At 42.3% G+C, this 13,255-nt stretch overlaps 1 long non-coding RNA gene across 1 annotated transcript; it reads right to left on the bottom strand.

Moving 5' to 3' along the window:
* Positions 1 to 5,392: 5,392 nt before the first annotated feature.
* LOC148122573 (uncharacterized) lies at positions 5,393 to 9,366 on the bottom strand. The gene is made up of 4 exons (XR_015737432.1): positions 8,933 to 9,366; positions 8,350 to 8,501; positions 7,429 to 7,493; positions 5,393 to 7,109 (listed from the first exon to the last, which is right to left on the bottom strand). It is a non-coding gene; the product is annotated as an uncharacterized LOC148122573 (long non-coding RNA).
* Positions 9,367 to 13,255: the final 3,889 nt, after the last annotated feature.

The raw sequence follows: 13,255 nt of genomic DNA, 5'->3' as shown, positions 1-13,255 counted from the left end.
AAGTATTAGAATGAGGAGAGTTAAATGTCATCTGGTAGATGAATAGGCATTAACCAGTGTATAGGGAGGAGAACAAAGGCCCCATCCTCCCATGTTTAATTAGTGGGTGAAATATCTTTTCAAAGTTAAAGATGTCTTTTTGGGGAGGAGAGAGTCTAGGTTTTCATGTCAATACCTCTAGACATCAATCTCTACGCAATCAGGCATGTATCTCAGGAAACCCAGAGACAGAATGCATGTTCCTCTCCCTACAGAGCTTTTTGCCTTGCTGATGTCCATGCCTGTTGTGGACAGACACACATATCTCTTGGTTTTATATGGTTCCAATAGGAGACTCACTCTCAAGGGGTTTCTTCTAGCCCATGATCAGCCAGGTCAAGCTGGTGACAACGGGCCTGAATGGGCTTGAATGCCAAAAAGTCTACTGGTGTAGGTGGGACTTCTATCTTATCTGCTGCTTTCATTGGTTAAGATAGGTGGAGTAGAGTGAACAGAATGCTGGGAGAAAGAAAGCAGAATCAGGCAGATGCCATGAAGCTCCTCCCCAAGATGGATGCTTGCTAGACTCATGTCGGTAGGCCACGACCTTGTGGTGACATAAAAATTCTTAGATATGGGTTAGTCAAGATGTGAGAGTTAGCCAATAAGAGGCTAGAATTAATGGGCTAGGCAGTATTTAAATGAATACAGTTTCCGTGTAATTATTTCGGGTGTAAACTAGACAGGGAGCCGGCGGAAACAGCCAGCCACTCCTTATGCAACAGTCTACCTGTTGGCAAACAAACTAAATAAGCCTATTAAGGACCCACAGTCCAAAAGTCATGAATAATAAAAATCCTAAATGGGGTCCCAAAAGGGAGGGTAAGAAGGTGGTGATCCAGGGGAAACCACCCCTCCTTTTGCTCTCTCTGCTTCTTTCTATGCTATGATTCTTTACTGACCTTAGCAAAATTGTCTCTAACTATCCCAGTGTGGTCAATATAGAAACAAAATTTCCCTTTTAAGGCAACGCAAAGGGATCAAAATCTAAAATTCTTAACATATGCTTTAAACTCAAATATTTTACAGGGTGTGTCAAACTTTTCTCAACATCTATAAGCAGTTACAAATACCATTAGGTCAATTCCAGTAAGAGTACAATGACATTGTTGTTATTAAATACCAGTTTTAGTCTCTGAGCAACAGTCAAACCTTCGGTCTGCCCCCTTCTTAAGTGAAGAGGGGTTAATATTTTAATCAAAATGAGTTCTGTGTCCCAGAGACTAAAACAGTCAGAGGTTTAGTATGCATCTCAGCTCCAAAGCAAGAAGGATTCAAACTACAGAAAATTGTAGTCATAGTGGGGCCTCTGGGTCTGGAAGCAACTCAGCATCCTGGGTGAGCTGAGCTGGATTCAGTTACCTAGAGCACATCTTTGCTATTGTCTCAGTGTGGTCTCTTTGTGTAGAAATTCTGAAGGCAGAATGATACCCTGCATTGTAGAGTGTTCATAGCCTGCATTCCTCTCCGTGGGTGCAGGGAAGACTGGATCAAGGATTCCTCTCCAACTTGTTTCACAAACTCTTCTATGGGGTGTTTCTAGCTATGACGTCATCATGCCAAGCTTTACTTTCTTTCTATGAAAAAAGCATCTATCCCAGCAAGCAAGACGTGAATGGGCATCCCTGATAAACAGGGAGGGGAGGAATGGAAGGTTAAGAGACATGAGAAATGACAGACTTTATGATCAAGCTGCAAATTTTATTATTTCTCAAAAGCTGTTTTGTAGCAAACAGGCAGGGGGACAGGAGGGTATCAGGAAAGTTCAGTCTGCTGGAATTCAAGTCTGGAAGATCTCTGGCTGAGAGAAAGAGATATTAACTAATAAAGGAGGTGCTAATTGCTTCTAAAGCCTGGATCCCGTTGTCTCACTAGGAGACAATATACCAGATTAAACTCCTAGACCCACAACTTACTCTGCAGATGGGATAGAGGTGAATATTTTACTTAACTTGTGAGTTTAAGATAGCTGTAAACAAAATACAAATCTCAAAATATAGGTCTTTTCTTCTGGCAGGCATCACAACTAAAAATCATCTTGGAGAATGGCACATACAGGGATTTAGAATGATATTGATATATCTAAAATGGGTGTTGGCTCTTATTCCTTCAGCCTCAAGTCCTTTTATTCTTAGTGAATCTCACTTTTATGATATGAAGTTTTGTGCAGACTGTCTTCGTTATGAGGTTATTAGACCAGCAAAATGAATTCTCCAACATGCACTTGCCCTTATAATTTCATGATGAAAAGCAGTAGGCAGTGGTAGCAGTGGTGGTGTGAGTCTTTAACCTAGGGGCTTTTACAAATTTTATTCTGCTTTTTTTTTTCAAGACAGGGTCTCTCTATGTAGCTCTGGCTGTTCTGAAACTCACTCTGTAGACAAAGCTGGCCTCGAACTCACAAAGATCTGCTTTTGTCTGCTTCCCAAGTACTGGAATCAAAGGAGTGTGCCACCACTGCTCGTCATAAATTTTATGGTTGATAAGGTTTTTTTCACTTGTCTTGAACCTGTGACCCTTTGAAAGAAGTTGGGATCACAGTTGTGTGTCAACACACCACACATTCTGCTGTTGAGTGTTAAACTGCAAATACCTTGTAAACGATGCATTTTATTTTTATTCCTGTACTTTATTATATATTAGGTAAATAAAGAACATTTAATTTTTGGAATATCACTCTAAGTTACTTCTTCATTTATCTCTAACAATTTTTTTATTGCAATCCCTTTTATTTCCTCCATCCTTATAGGAAGGTAGAAAACATCCTCAGGGACTAGCAGTGTGTCTAATATTAGAGTCTTCAAAGCAGACTCATGGAAAGAACTATCTTGTCACAATTATGGCAGTGGGACTGATGAGTTTCAATTAAGTTCCTGACCCCCCCAAAAATATTTGTACAAAAATTTATTTTATATCATTAAACTATGTGAACTTTATCCACAAAAGAAACTTGATAGGTTTATGATCTTATCTGACCCAATAATCTTTTTCATAGTAGACTTGAAAAAAGAAGTCTGCTCATACCAACTCCTAAGATTCAAAAGAGATAACCCAGGGAAAAGTCTTGCCAGTGTGCCCATCTTATTTATAGTAAACACAGGGTGAGTTTTTTTCCACTGCTCTGTGGAAATAATTCTGGAAGAACAGTACGTTTTCCTGGGCTTCGGCCCTTCTAAAGAATCCTCCCACTAGTTTCCAGTGAGCTATTCAAACCAATTTCTTATAGACAATTTATCACTACTTTCATGAATTATTTAAACAGCATACAGAAAACCAATCTTTTTCTTTCTTCTTTTTCTTTTTTGAGACAGAGCTTCAATATGTAGATCAGGCTACCTTGAACTCAGAGATCTCTCTGAGTTCCTGAGTTTTCGGTTTAAAGGAGTGTGCCACCGTGCCTGGCTTATATTTCTATGGGCTGGGGAGATGGGTCAGTGGGAAAGAGTTTTGTTGTAGAAACATAAGGACCTGGATTCAAATTCCCATCACCCACATAAAAAGTCAAGCATGGCTGTTCTCATACTTTCATTATTTCAGGTCTACAGGGGACAGAGAAAGGAAGATGATCAGACCTGATGTGTCACCAATCACCAATCTTGTTCAGGGAGAGACAATTTTTTACACAACAAATAAATAAAATGTTAATTTTGACTATGAAAGCAAATAGTTCACACATTATAGAAAGCATTCAGGTAATTTGGGATTGACACCTTCTCCTAATCAAATTCCTTGAATTTATTCTTTATGTTTTTTATTCTCTGAGAATTTTCTTCAAATTATTTTGATCCTTTTTCCACTTTTCCCTTTCCATGAATCACCTGATCCCATACTTACCCACCCAATTTTGTGTCTTGAAACAAACAAACAAACAAACAAAATCCTGTGCTGAAAGAAGGCCAGGAGAGTGCATCAAAATTCCCTGGATTGTGAGCTGGAAGTTTGGGCACAGGGATACAGAGAGAGGAGGCTGCTGCCTGAAAATATGACACAGCAAGCTGTACCCATTTCAATGATTCTGAATTTAGTGGAGTAAATATACATCAATGACAGAACATATATCTAAGGAATTTTAAAGAACAAACTTTTTCTCTCAGGTGCAGGTTTAAAATTTTAGGTGTATGGCTTTAGTAGACGACAGAGGGCAATCCAGGTCAGGGAAAAAGAAAAAGTTCTCCCTGCCCCCCCCCCCCCCAAAAAAAAGTTCAAATAGGCAGACTGGAAAATAAACATTGACAAGTAATACTTATTTGAGTTCATTTTGACCTGTGATGATGCTGGTTGACCCAAGTTGATATCTTGAAGCTTATAAGAACCTTCCTTAAGAGCAAAAATGTCAGATATGCCAGTATTATTATTACTATTATTATGTGTAATCTACATTGAAATTTATGTTATAGCAGAGGCAAGAAGACTCATTTCTTTTGAGTCATAATAGAAGTTTGGTAACCAAAAATAATTTTGGTTAAAAGCAGTAATATTTATTTTTGTTTGTTTAGGAGGTTTGACAAATGTAAATCAGGAAGATGCCACCATTAAAATCAGAAACATTTTGTTTATAATTAAACAATTACCAGAGAATATAGGATCCTCAGCTTATTGCTGAATAGTGAGCAACATTGTTGTATCAGTTTATTTAGAATTTCATTAATGTTAAACTTTGAACTTTTGAAATGTTAATATAACAATATCATGAAAGGGGAAGACAATCTGGAACATGTTTTATTTTCTTATGTATCTAAAACTTATTTTTAAGGCCCCTAAAATCATTTAATTAAACCTTCATATTCTTAAAAAAAAAACTCTACATCCTAAAATATTTTTTATTTAATTAATCAAGAGACATGGTCTCTAGCTGTCTTGAGAGGCATTTGTGGGGTTTTTAGGTTTGAGTTCATGGCTCCTGGAGCACAATGTGCTTTCCAGTTCCTAAGAGAACAATGCACTCCCTCGACTGTGAATTGTTCAGGCAGCTTTGTGTTTCTCTGTATTTTCTCTTACTAATCAAAGAAGCATTAAGGCTTGACAGGACAATTGGTATTAGATATTAACTGTTAGTAGCTGTTGGGTCTCATGAGTCCTGGGCATGAGGCCCAGTGTAACTTCCTGAGCCTAACTTGAGTTTGGTGAGACCTAGCATAACTTCCTGAGCCTAGCCAGAGTTGGAAGGCCTGTCTCTTGCTACCCAAGCAAGGCCCTATTATACCCAAATCATCAAAATCACTGCAATAGCCAACAAGGAGACCGAGTCCCATATGTAAAAGAAAAGAGCCTTTATTTGAAACAAGCTTGCAAACTTAGTCTCTCCACGTGTCCAACATATTGGAATAAACAGAGAGCCCCATGCTCAATTAAAATAGGGTTTTATAGTAGTAAAGGTGGGGGTGAGGGGTTTCTGAGGTTTTAAAATCCCTTTTTGTCTGACATTTGTCTAGAGGGTGCTCTGGTGAGTGTGTTCTGGCAGGCTGTCCTATCTACAACAATTGGAATGCTAGGTATTTCCTTTAAATGGTCTGTTCTTAGGTGGAGGTCAGGTAATCTTAGCTTGTGGTTCTTCCTGCAACCCTGCTTCAGGGTAAACTACTGAGACTCAGGCCTCCATTTAAATTTATGGATGGCCAAGTTGTACCCTGGCAGGTGCAAATGGCTGGAAGTAAAGAATTTCCTTTGGGTGACTTGCCCATATGTAACATATCATGGCTGGCTCCTATAGGCCCATCTCTGCTCAGCCACTGCTAGTTTCTAACAAGAAGATCACACATGCTCCAACAAAGCCGCACTTTCTAACAGTGCTATTCCAATTGGGGGCTATTTTCTCTCAAACCACCACAAGTAGCAAGGATAACCCCAAAGGGCCCCATTTGTTTAGGAGAAAGAGGAGGGTGATTGTAATGGGAAGGAGAAAGGAAGGAAAAGTTTCTGTACCCTAATCTTCCTCTCTGTAGACTCAACAAACCAAGTCAGACCAAATCAAACTGAATTAGAAAAGTCCAGGTTTAATGGACACAACACTCTTGGATGATTTTCTAGTCCCATAGAGAGGATATAGGGAAAAAAGCCTGGAAAACCATGCATCTGTTTTCTGGGGGCAGTTTAAATACCCTGTGGGAGCAGCCTCGAGCATCTCTTGTAAAGGAGATCATCATTTGACAGACTTTCTGAGATGTCACACGGCTTAGAGAGAAATTGGGGAGGGGGCTTGGGATGGAGTTTTCACCTGAATGTCACAGAGTCTTTGGGTATGTGGATTTCAGGGTCTGGGGTGTTGAGGCCCAATCTCAACCAAAAACACTTCTTACCAGGGTAGAGGCATGGGAAAAGACACAAAACACAAGAAGGTACCAAGAGGGAGTTTCAGGGATCATTCAAATCTGGAGTATCACCCACATTTATTTTTCCACAACTTTTATAGGAACCTAAACTGGGGGAGCAGGTAACAAAAAGATTCATTAACATTCTGTTGCCTAGGTATCAAGATAACTCAATCATGTTGACTCAAGACCATTTGGCAGAAAACATCTCCTCTCCAGGTAACCTCACAGTTACAAAGGAAGGAGCAAAATCACATTAGCATATCCTGACCACATGAGGATGCTTCCTAGTTTACCCAACTTCAAAAGATTCAGGCAACCACCTCCTATCTGGCAGGTGCAAATTTCACCCATTTGTCCTCCAATTCTCTAACTGTCAGACAATGTGGGAAAAATGGCCTGCAATTTTCAGCCCCCACATTTCCTCCCTTTATATTAATTTTCATAAAACTTGTGTTTTTTTGCATCTCTCTTAGGTGAAGACTTTTTCCTTTACCTAGACTTACTTGTTGTCGGAACAGGCACACTAACCATGTGAGTCCCTCTCTTAGGCACCTGAGGCAAAGAAGATTTAAACACTTTTCTGACTGTCGACCTTGGTGAATGTTAGGAATATTTCCTAACACGAGCTCCCTGCTGACACAAAATTTGAATCAAGCCAAATCAAAACAAGCCAAATTAAAAAATATCCAGGTTTAATGGGAGTTCTGTGCCCTTGGGTGGCCCCGAAGGGGAACCGGGAAGCTGCATGAAGTCAACCACCTGGAGAAAGGAAAAGGGAGCATAAGTTCCTCTTTTGAGAGCTCATTTAAATACCCTGGGGAGTGGTCCTGACCCCACCCCAGGGAGTCCAGAGTGCTAACTCTCAAGGTCAGGTGGCTAGAATAGATTCAAGGGGCTGGGGCCTAAGCTCCCAACTTAACATTCCACACTCATTGGATATAGGGGTGACAGAAAATTTGGGTGGTGATTATGACAAACATTTAGGGTGTCTTTGGAAAGAAGGGTGTATACTCAAATCTGGCTAGTTCCTGTGAGTACAGGACGACGTGGGGAAGGGGAGAGCTAGGTGTCCACGTACAGCAAGAGGTATGGCTGGAAAGGCATCCCATGTACTGTTATCCCAGAGACTGCAGGCATCTGTTCCTTGGGGGAGATGAGAAAGCAGGTGTTGTTAGGAATATTCCTTAATATTAGCTCCCAATTAAGCCAAATCAAACAAATCAAATTAATAAATATCCAGGTTTAATGGGAGATCTGTGCTCTCGGGTGGCCCTGAGGGGGAACCAGGAAGCCGTGGGAACGCGATCCCCAGGAGGATGAAAGGGAGACCACATGTTCCTCTTTTGGGGGATCATTTAAATACCCTGGGGAGAGGTCCTGACCCCACCCCCATGGAGGAAGCAGGACCTGGCCAGCTGGGATTTAGAGTCCAGACCAGGCCTGGGGACTGGATAAATGCGAGGGACTGGGGCCTACGCTCCAAACTTGACAGGTATATAGGAAAAAAAAATTGTTATCACTAAAGATGAGTGTGCCAGAATGAGGAGCAGGTAGGCATTTCATCCTAGAAAACCGGAGGGTGGAAGATTATGTGTGCTGGACAGACCATGTATCTTGTGTGGGTGCCCGCTTGAGCCTGGAGAGATGGTACTAGCATGGGTGTCCGAAGTGTTTGGCAGCCAAGGGGGTGGTGAGGATTACCATGTGAGATCCTGTGCATCAAGGTTCAAGAGACCTAGTTTGAGGAGTACTCTGTCCCCTGGGGAGAGCAGGGCAGGTTTAGGTGCATTAGGGTCCACTGGTATGGTGGCGGGGAGACAACTGTCAGCGTGTGAATGGAGAAGGAAACTCAAAAGGGAGAGGCAAGGTAAGTACCCCACCAGTGGAAGAGTTTGGACTGGGAGGTGATAGTTACAAAGAAAAGGCCTGCCATAAGGCAGCTCAAAAGGGCTCAGGCCGATGAGTAAAGGCAATGGGGAGAAGGGAGGGCCAAGATAACCTGAGTTCAATGAAGATTAGTTGTTTTATGAGTCCCATTGTCCAGGAGATGTTGAGAGCTTCTGACATGAGCTCCATGACCCTGAGCCACCACATCATCTGTTTCCCTGGAGACGGGAAATGTTTTTATCCATCCTATAAAAGTGTCGACAACTGTTAAGAGATAACAGAATTTTTTTTTTATTAGTAGTGAAATTAACCTGCCAACCTTTCCCCAGTTGGTGTCCACAGAGCTGGTGCAGAGACTGACGTGTGTGGAGAGTCCCTTGTGGGTTGGTCTGGGCACTCGTCTGGCAGGAGGAGTGAACCTCTAAAATAGAATCTTGGAGATAGGTGGGGTTAAAAGGGGCTTTAAGAACTGGAACAAAGCTTTGGGGAAGCGGCTAAGGATATCTCCACCCAGTAAAGGTGCTGGGCAAGCAGGTATCACTAAGAAAGAATGAAAGAAAAAAAAAAACTGTCCTGCAAAAATGCAACTCAGTGGCAAAGTTTTAAGTGGGGAGGAACGGGACCCATCTACCCCCATAACTGAAATTGGTGAGGGAAACTTAAGGCCCAAGTGAGACTAAAAGTAATGGACTTACCTGCTACTTGTAGCTTTACCCTAGGCTTGGATAGGGTTATGGGATAAACCAAGTCTGGGCAGCGTCAATCCTCTGCAAAGCTGAGATATTTGAAGGCTGGCACAGTTTCACTTGCTGATGATGATGAGTCTGGACCTCCATGGCTTGGAAGAGAGAACAAGCCCACATGGGGGCATTGTGATTTCCAGTGTCCAGGTTGCTGGCAAATAGGACAGAACCTCAGAGCAGGTGTAGTGCAATATTATGCCATGTGAACATTTAGGACACACTTGAAACAGTTTGCCTGTGAGGTTGACTTAGAATGGGCTCCACCAGGGTAGAGCCTTGTGGTTGACTTCCCATGTTTTCCTTCCTGTGACCTGAGGGCTGGGCCTGTAGGTTAGTTGCCTGCTGTAGCCTTGTCTATCGGGAAGACTCAGCTGATTCCTCTTGGGCATTAAAGATTTAAAGGCCATTTTCACCAATTTCTTAACTCTTTCCTAATATCTGGTACTGACTGAGAAAAAATGGGTAAGCAGAAGGATTAGTAGAAAAGGAACCTAGCTGCTTTTCTATCTGAGATTTGGAAAAGAAAAGGGAGCATGGGAGGGACTATCCCAGTGAGCAGAGGGGGTCCAGGAGTAGAGTGATGAGGTAGGAGGGGGAGGGGAAGGTAGAAGTTGACCTTGAACATCAGAATAGGGAAGGGCAGGGAAGCAAAATTGCTCCTCAGGAGTGGGTTGGGAAGTATGGGCTTTAGGGAGTGGGGGAGGGGCCACTGTCTCTGGCATCATGGTGCTGTGAGACACTGGCTACTAAGGGTGTGTTTGTGTGAGAGCAGAGCCCCAAAATCATTGACATATGTAAGCTCTGTCCATTTGACCTTAAGGAAATAACTTTTTTTTTTAGGTCCCAGGAAGTAGTAAGCTCAAGACACAGTTTTATGGTTTCTTTTGAAAATACTGCAAGATCCCTGGTGGCAGTAGGCAGCAGAAATGCTGTAGGTCCCAAATGGTGGTGGTGGGCAATGTGGCAGCAGGCAGTGGGCTCTGGGAGCAGCCAGTCCCAGGCAGAGACTGTTTGTAACATGTAGGGCTGGCTTGTTGGGGTTTCTGTCCCACCCGGTACCCCACAACTGGCAACTCCCAAGGAAAATCACACACAGGACTCCATAAGATTATAAACTGATTGGCCCATTAGGTCAGGCTACTTATTAGCTCTTATAACTTATGTTACCCCATTATCCTTATCTACATTAGCCACATGGCTCTGTACCTTTTCCAGCGGGTAAGCTTACATCTTTCCTCTCCAGTGGTCTGGGCAGAACTGCTTTCCAGAATACTCCCAGTCTCTTTGCTCCACCTCTACTTTTTGTCTGGCTTTCCTGCCTATATTGCCTGCCTGGCCAATCAGCGTTTTATTAAAACACATGATTGACAGAATACAGACAATTCTTCCACACCATTTCCCTCTTTTTTTTTTAAACAATGGAAAATACCCATATACCCATAGTCCATTTGTTGGGAATGTGGGCGTAGTATTTCAGGCTACTTCCTGCTGGTTGCGGGCGCTGATGATCTTATGGGGACTTAAAGAAAATTTGGAGTTATAATCAAGTCCTGACTGGAGTATTCTTTGAGTCTTGATCATCTCAGGCAACAGTTTTGAATCTGTTCTGGATGTAGAACTCTGTCATCTGGGCCATCTGTTCCTATCGGAGATTTCTCAGGTGGTCTTCCTTTTTCGAACCTGATTTTTCTTAACTCAGAATGAATCCACAGCCTCTCATTTTCTATGGAAACAAAAGCAAAATCTCTTCTCCAAAGTAATATACCTTTTGACTTCAGTTTTGAAGCCAAGGTATTTTCAAAATACCTATCTTGGTTTAGTTCAGCAGCATTTATAAACAAAAGTCTTTTAGCAGCTGTTGCTCCTTCCTCAGCATTCAAACAATTCAAAGAGAGCATAATAACATACAGTATCAAGATTCTCTGTGTATTTTCCATCTTTATTTTAACCTCTATTTCTTTTCTTTTTACTTTTACTTTTTGAGACTGGTTCTCTGTATATCTTTGTCCTGGAATAACTCTGTAGATCAGGCTGTCTTTGAACTCAGAGATCCCACTGTCTCAGCCTCCCCAGCACTGGGATTAAAGGTGTATGCTACCACACTTTGAGGTCACAGAGGTCAATCTACCTCTGACCCTTGAAGTCACAGAGGTCAATATGCCTCTGCCTCCCAGGCATTGGGATTAAAGGAGTGTACCACCACACCCTATTTCTCCCTTTCTTTTTTATTTTTAATGACTTTAACCTTTAGCCTACATATATTTTTAACACACTGTAAACCATGTAGAGGTTTTCTTCCTCGTTGAATCTCTCTTTACTGTATATCTCTCTTTTTCTGACCACATGAGTCTTTAAGGAGAGGACTAAAACTGTGGCATTTACGGCTGGAATTAGCCCATTCCTTAGCTTTCCAGTCTCATTTCAGAGGTACCGTCATAGCCATTTTTATTGTCACAACTCTACAGTGTTTTAAGGTCCCTGCCAACAAGCAAGTTGCAGCATTCTGCTCACAAACCATACTCAGTTGGACTGCCTGCCTGAAAGAGTCAGAGTTTGCCCTGGTAGGACGGCCCAGAAAGCCAGCATTTTAAAACAGCACAGCTTTTTTCCTGCTACTGCTGAAAACCTGAAAATCATGCGTTCAGCTTTCCATCAACACTGTTTAAGTGCTTCGCAGCAGGACCTCTTAAAAGAGCTGCAAGGTTTTGCAGCTAAAGCTGAATCAGGAAGCCTCTCTTAGATGAGAGCCTTGCTTGCCTCTAGCAAGCAAAGTAGACCCGAGAAATTGCTGCTACCAACAAAACATGCTTTACTCTATTCTTTCCCAAGCTTTCTCAGGCTTTCTGTGGATTCAGTTATCCACGTCTGGGTACCATATGTAACATGTAGGGCCGGCTTGTTGGGGTTTCTGTCCCACCCGGTACCCCACAACTGGCAACTCCCAAGGAAAATCACACACAGGACTCCATAAGATTATAAACTGATTGGCCCATTAGGTCAGGCTACTTATTAGCTCTTATAACTTATGTTACCCCATTATCCTTATCTACATTAGCCACATGGCTCTGTACCTTTTCCAGCGGGTAAGCTTACATCTTTCCTCTCCAGTGGTCTGGGCAGAACTGCTTTCCAGAATACTCCCAGTCTCTTTGCTCCACCTCTACTTTCTGTCTAGCTTTCCCGCCTATACTGCCTGTCTGGCCAATCAGCGTTTTATTAAAACACATGATTGACAGAATACAGACAATTCTCCCACACCAACTGTTGCCAGTCCCCAAGCAGTGGCTGGTCCCAGGCAGGGAGACACATGGTGGGTGGACAGGAGACAGATTCATGGATAGACACGACATGCAGAGTGAGGTTGAATATTTATTCAGGGGGTTATGGAGGGGGAAGAGAGAAGGGGCAGAGAGAGAGAGAAGAGGAGAAAGAGACAGAGAAGGGGGAAAGTGGAGAAGTGGGGAGAGAGGCAGAAGTGACGCTGTCTCTCTGAGAGGAAGATGAAAAAAAGAGTGAGCTCAGGCCAGAAGCTCAGGAAGATCAGCCTGCCTCAGCAGATGGGGGAGGGAGTGGGCTTGGCTTGTCTCTTAAAGAGATAGAACAACCATTACATTCCCATCTCTTTTTTATAATAAAAGTGGGAGATTGGGCACCACAGGTGAAATGAATTGGGTCAGCGGATTCTAGAGACTGCTTCTGGCTTACTTGTGAGTGCCGTCTTTGGTGGGGAGGTCCTGAGAATTCTGGGTGCTGGCCACATCCTGGCATAGCTGGTCTCTTTGCTCCTGTCTGCTGTGCCATGGAAATGGCTGGTATCTCTTACACCTGGTTGAGGTATTGGCAAAACAGAGGACAAAGTTAAATTAAGAAAAAAATAGGACCAGGGAATTGAGGGGGATATATCTGATCTGCTTAAGGTGAATATTTCAATTCAGCTCCCTGGAAGACACAAGAATTCTTTGGGTGAAAACAGAAGTTTTAGACATATGTCAGAATGACTACGACAGATGTTTTTGCATAATGAAAAGTATTTTTAAGACTATGGAATGCATCATGAGAGAGAAATTTGATCTGAAATTTGTTTGGTGAGGTTGTCCTTTTAAACTGATAAAACCTCTCAGCTGTCAAACTGTATCAGAGATCTTTGAGAAGGATAAAATTTTACTTGAGTTATTGATTTAAAAATGACAGAGAACTTACTTGGTTGGCTTCTAGAGCTACTCCTCAGGGTTCTCCATGGTTGGTGAAGGTCACATTTGACTTTTGCTGTTTAAC

This window comes from Myodes glareolus, chromosome 3, assembly GCF_982192425.1.
Source record: "Myodes glareolus chromosome 3, mMyoGla1.1, whole genome shotgun sequence".
Taxonomy (NCBI): Eukaryota; Metazoa; Chordata; class Mammalia; order Rodentia; family Cricetidae; genus Myodes; species Myodes glareolus.
This window is presented reverse-complemented; position numbering and strand designations above follow the sequence as displayed.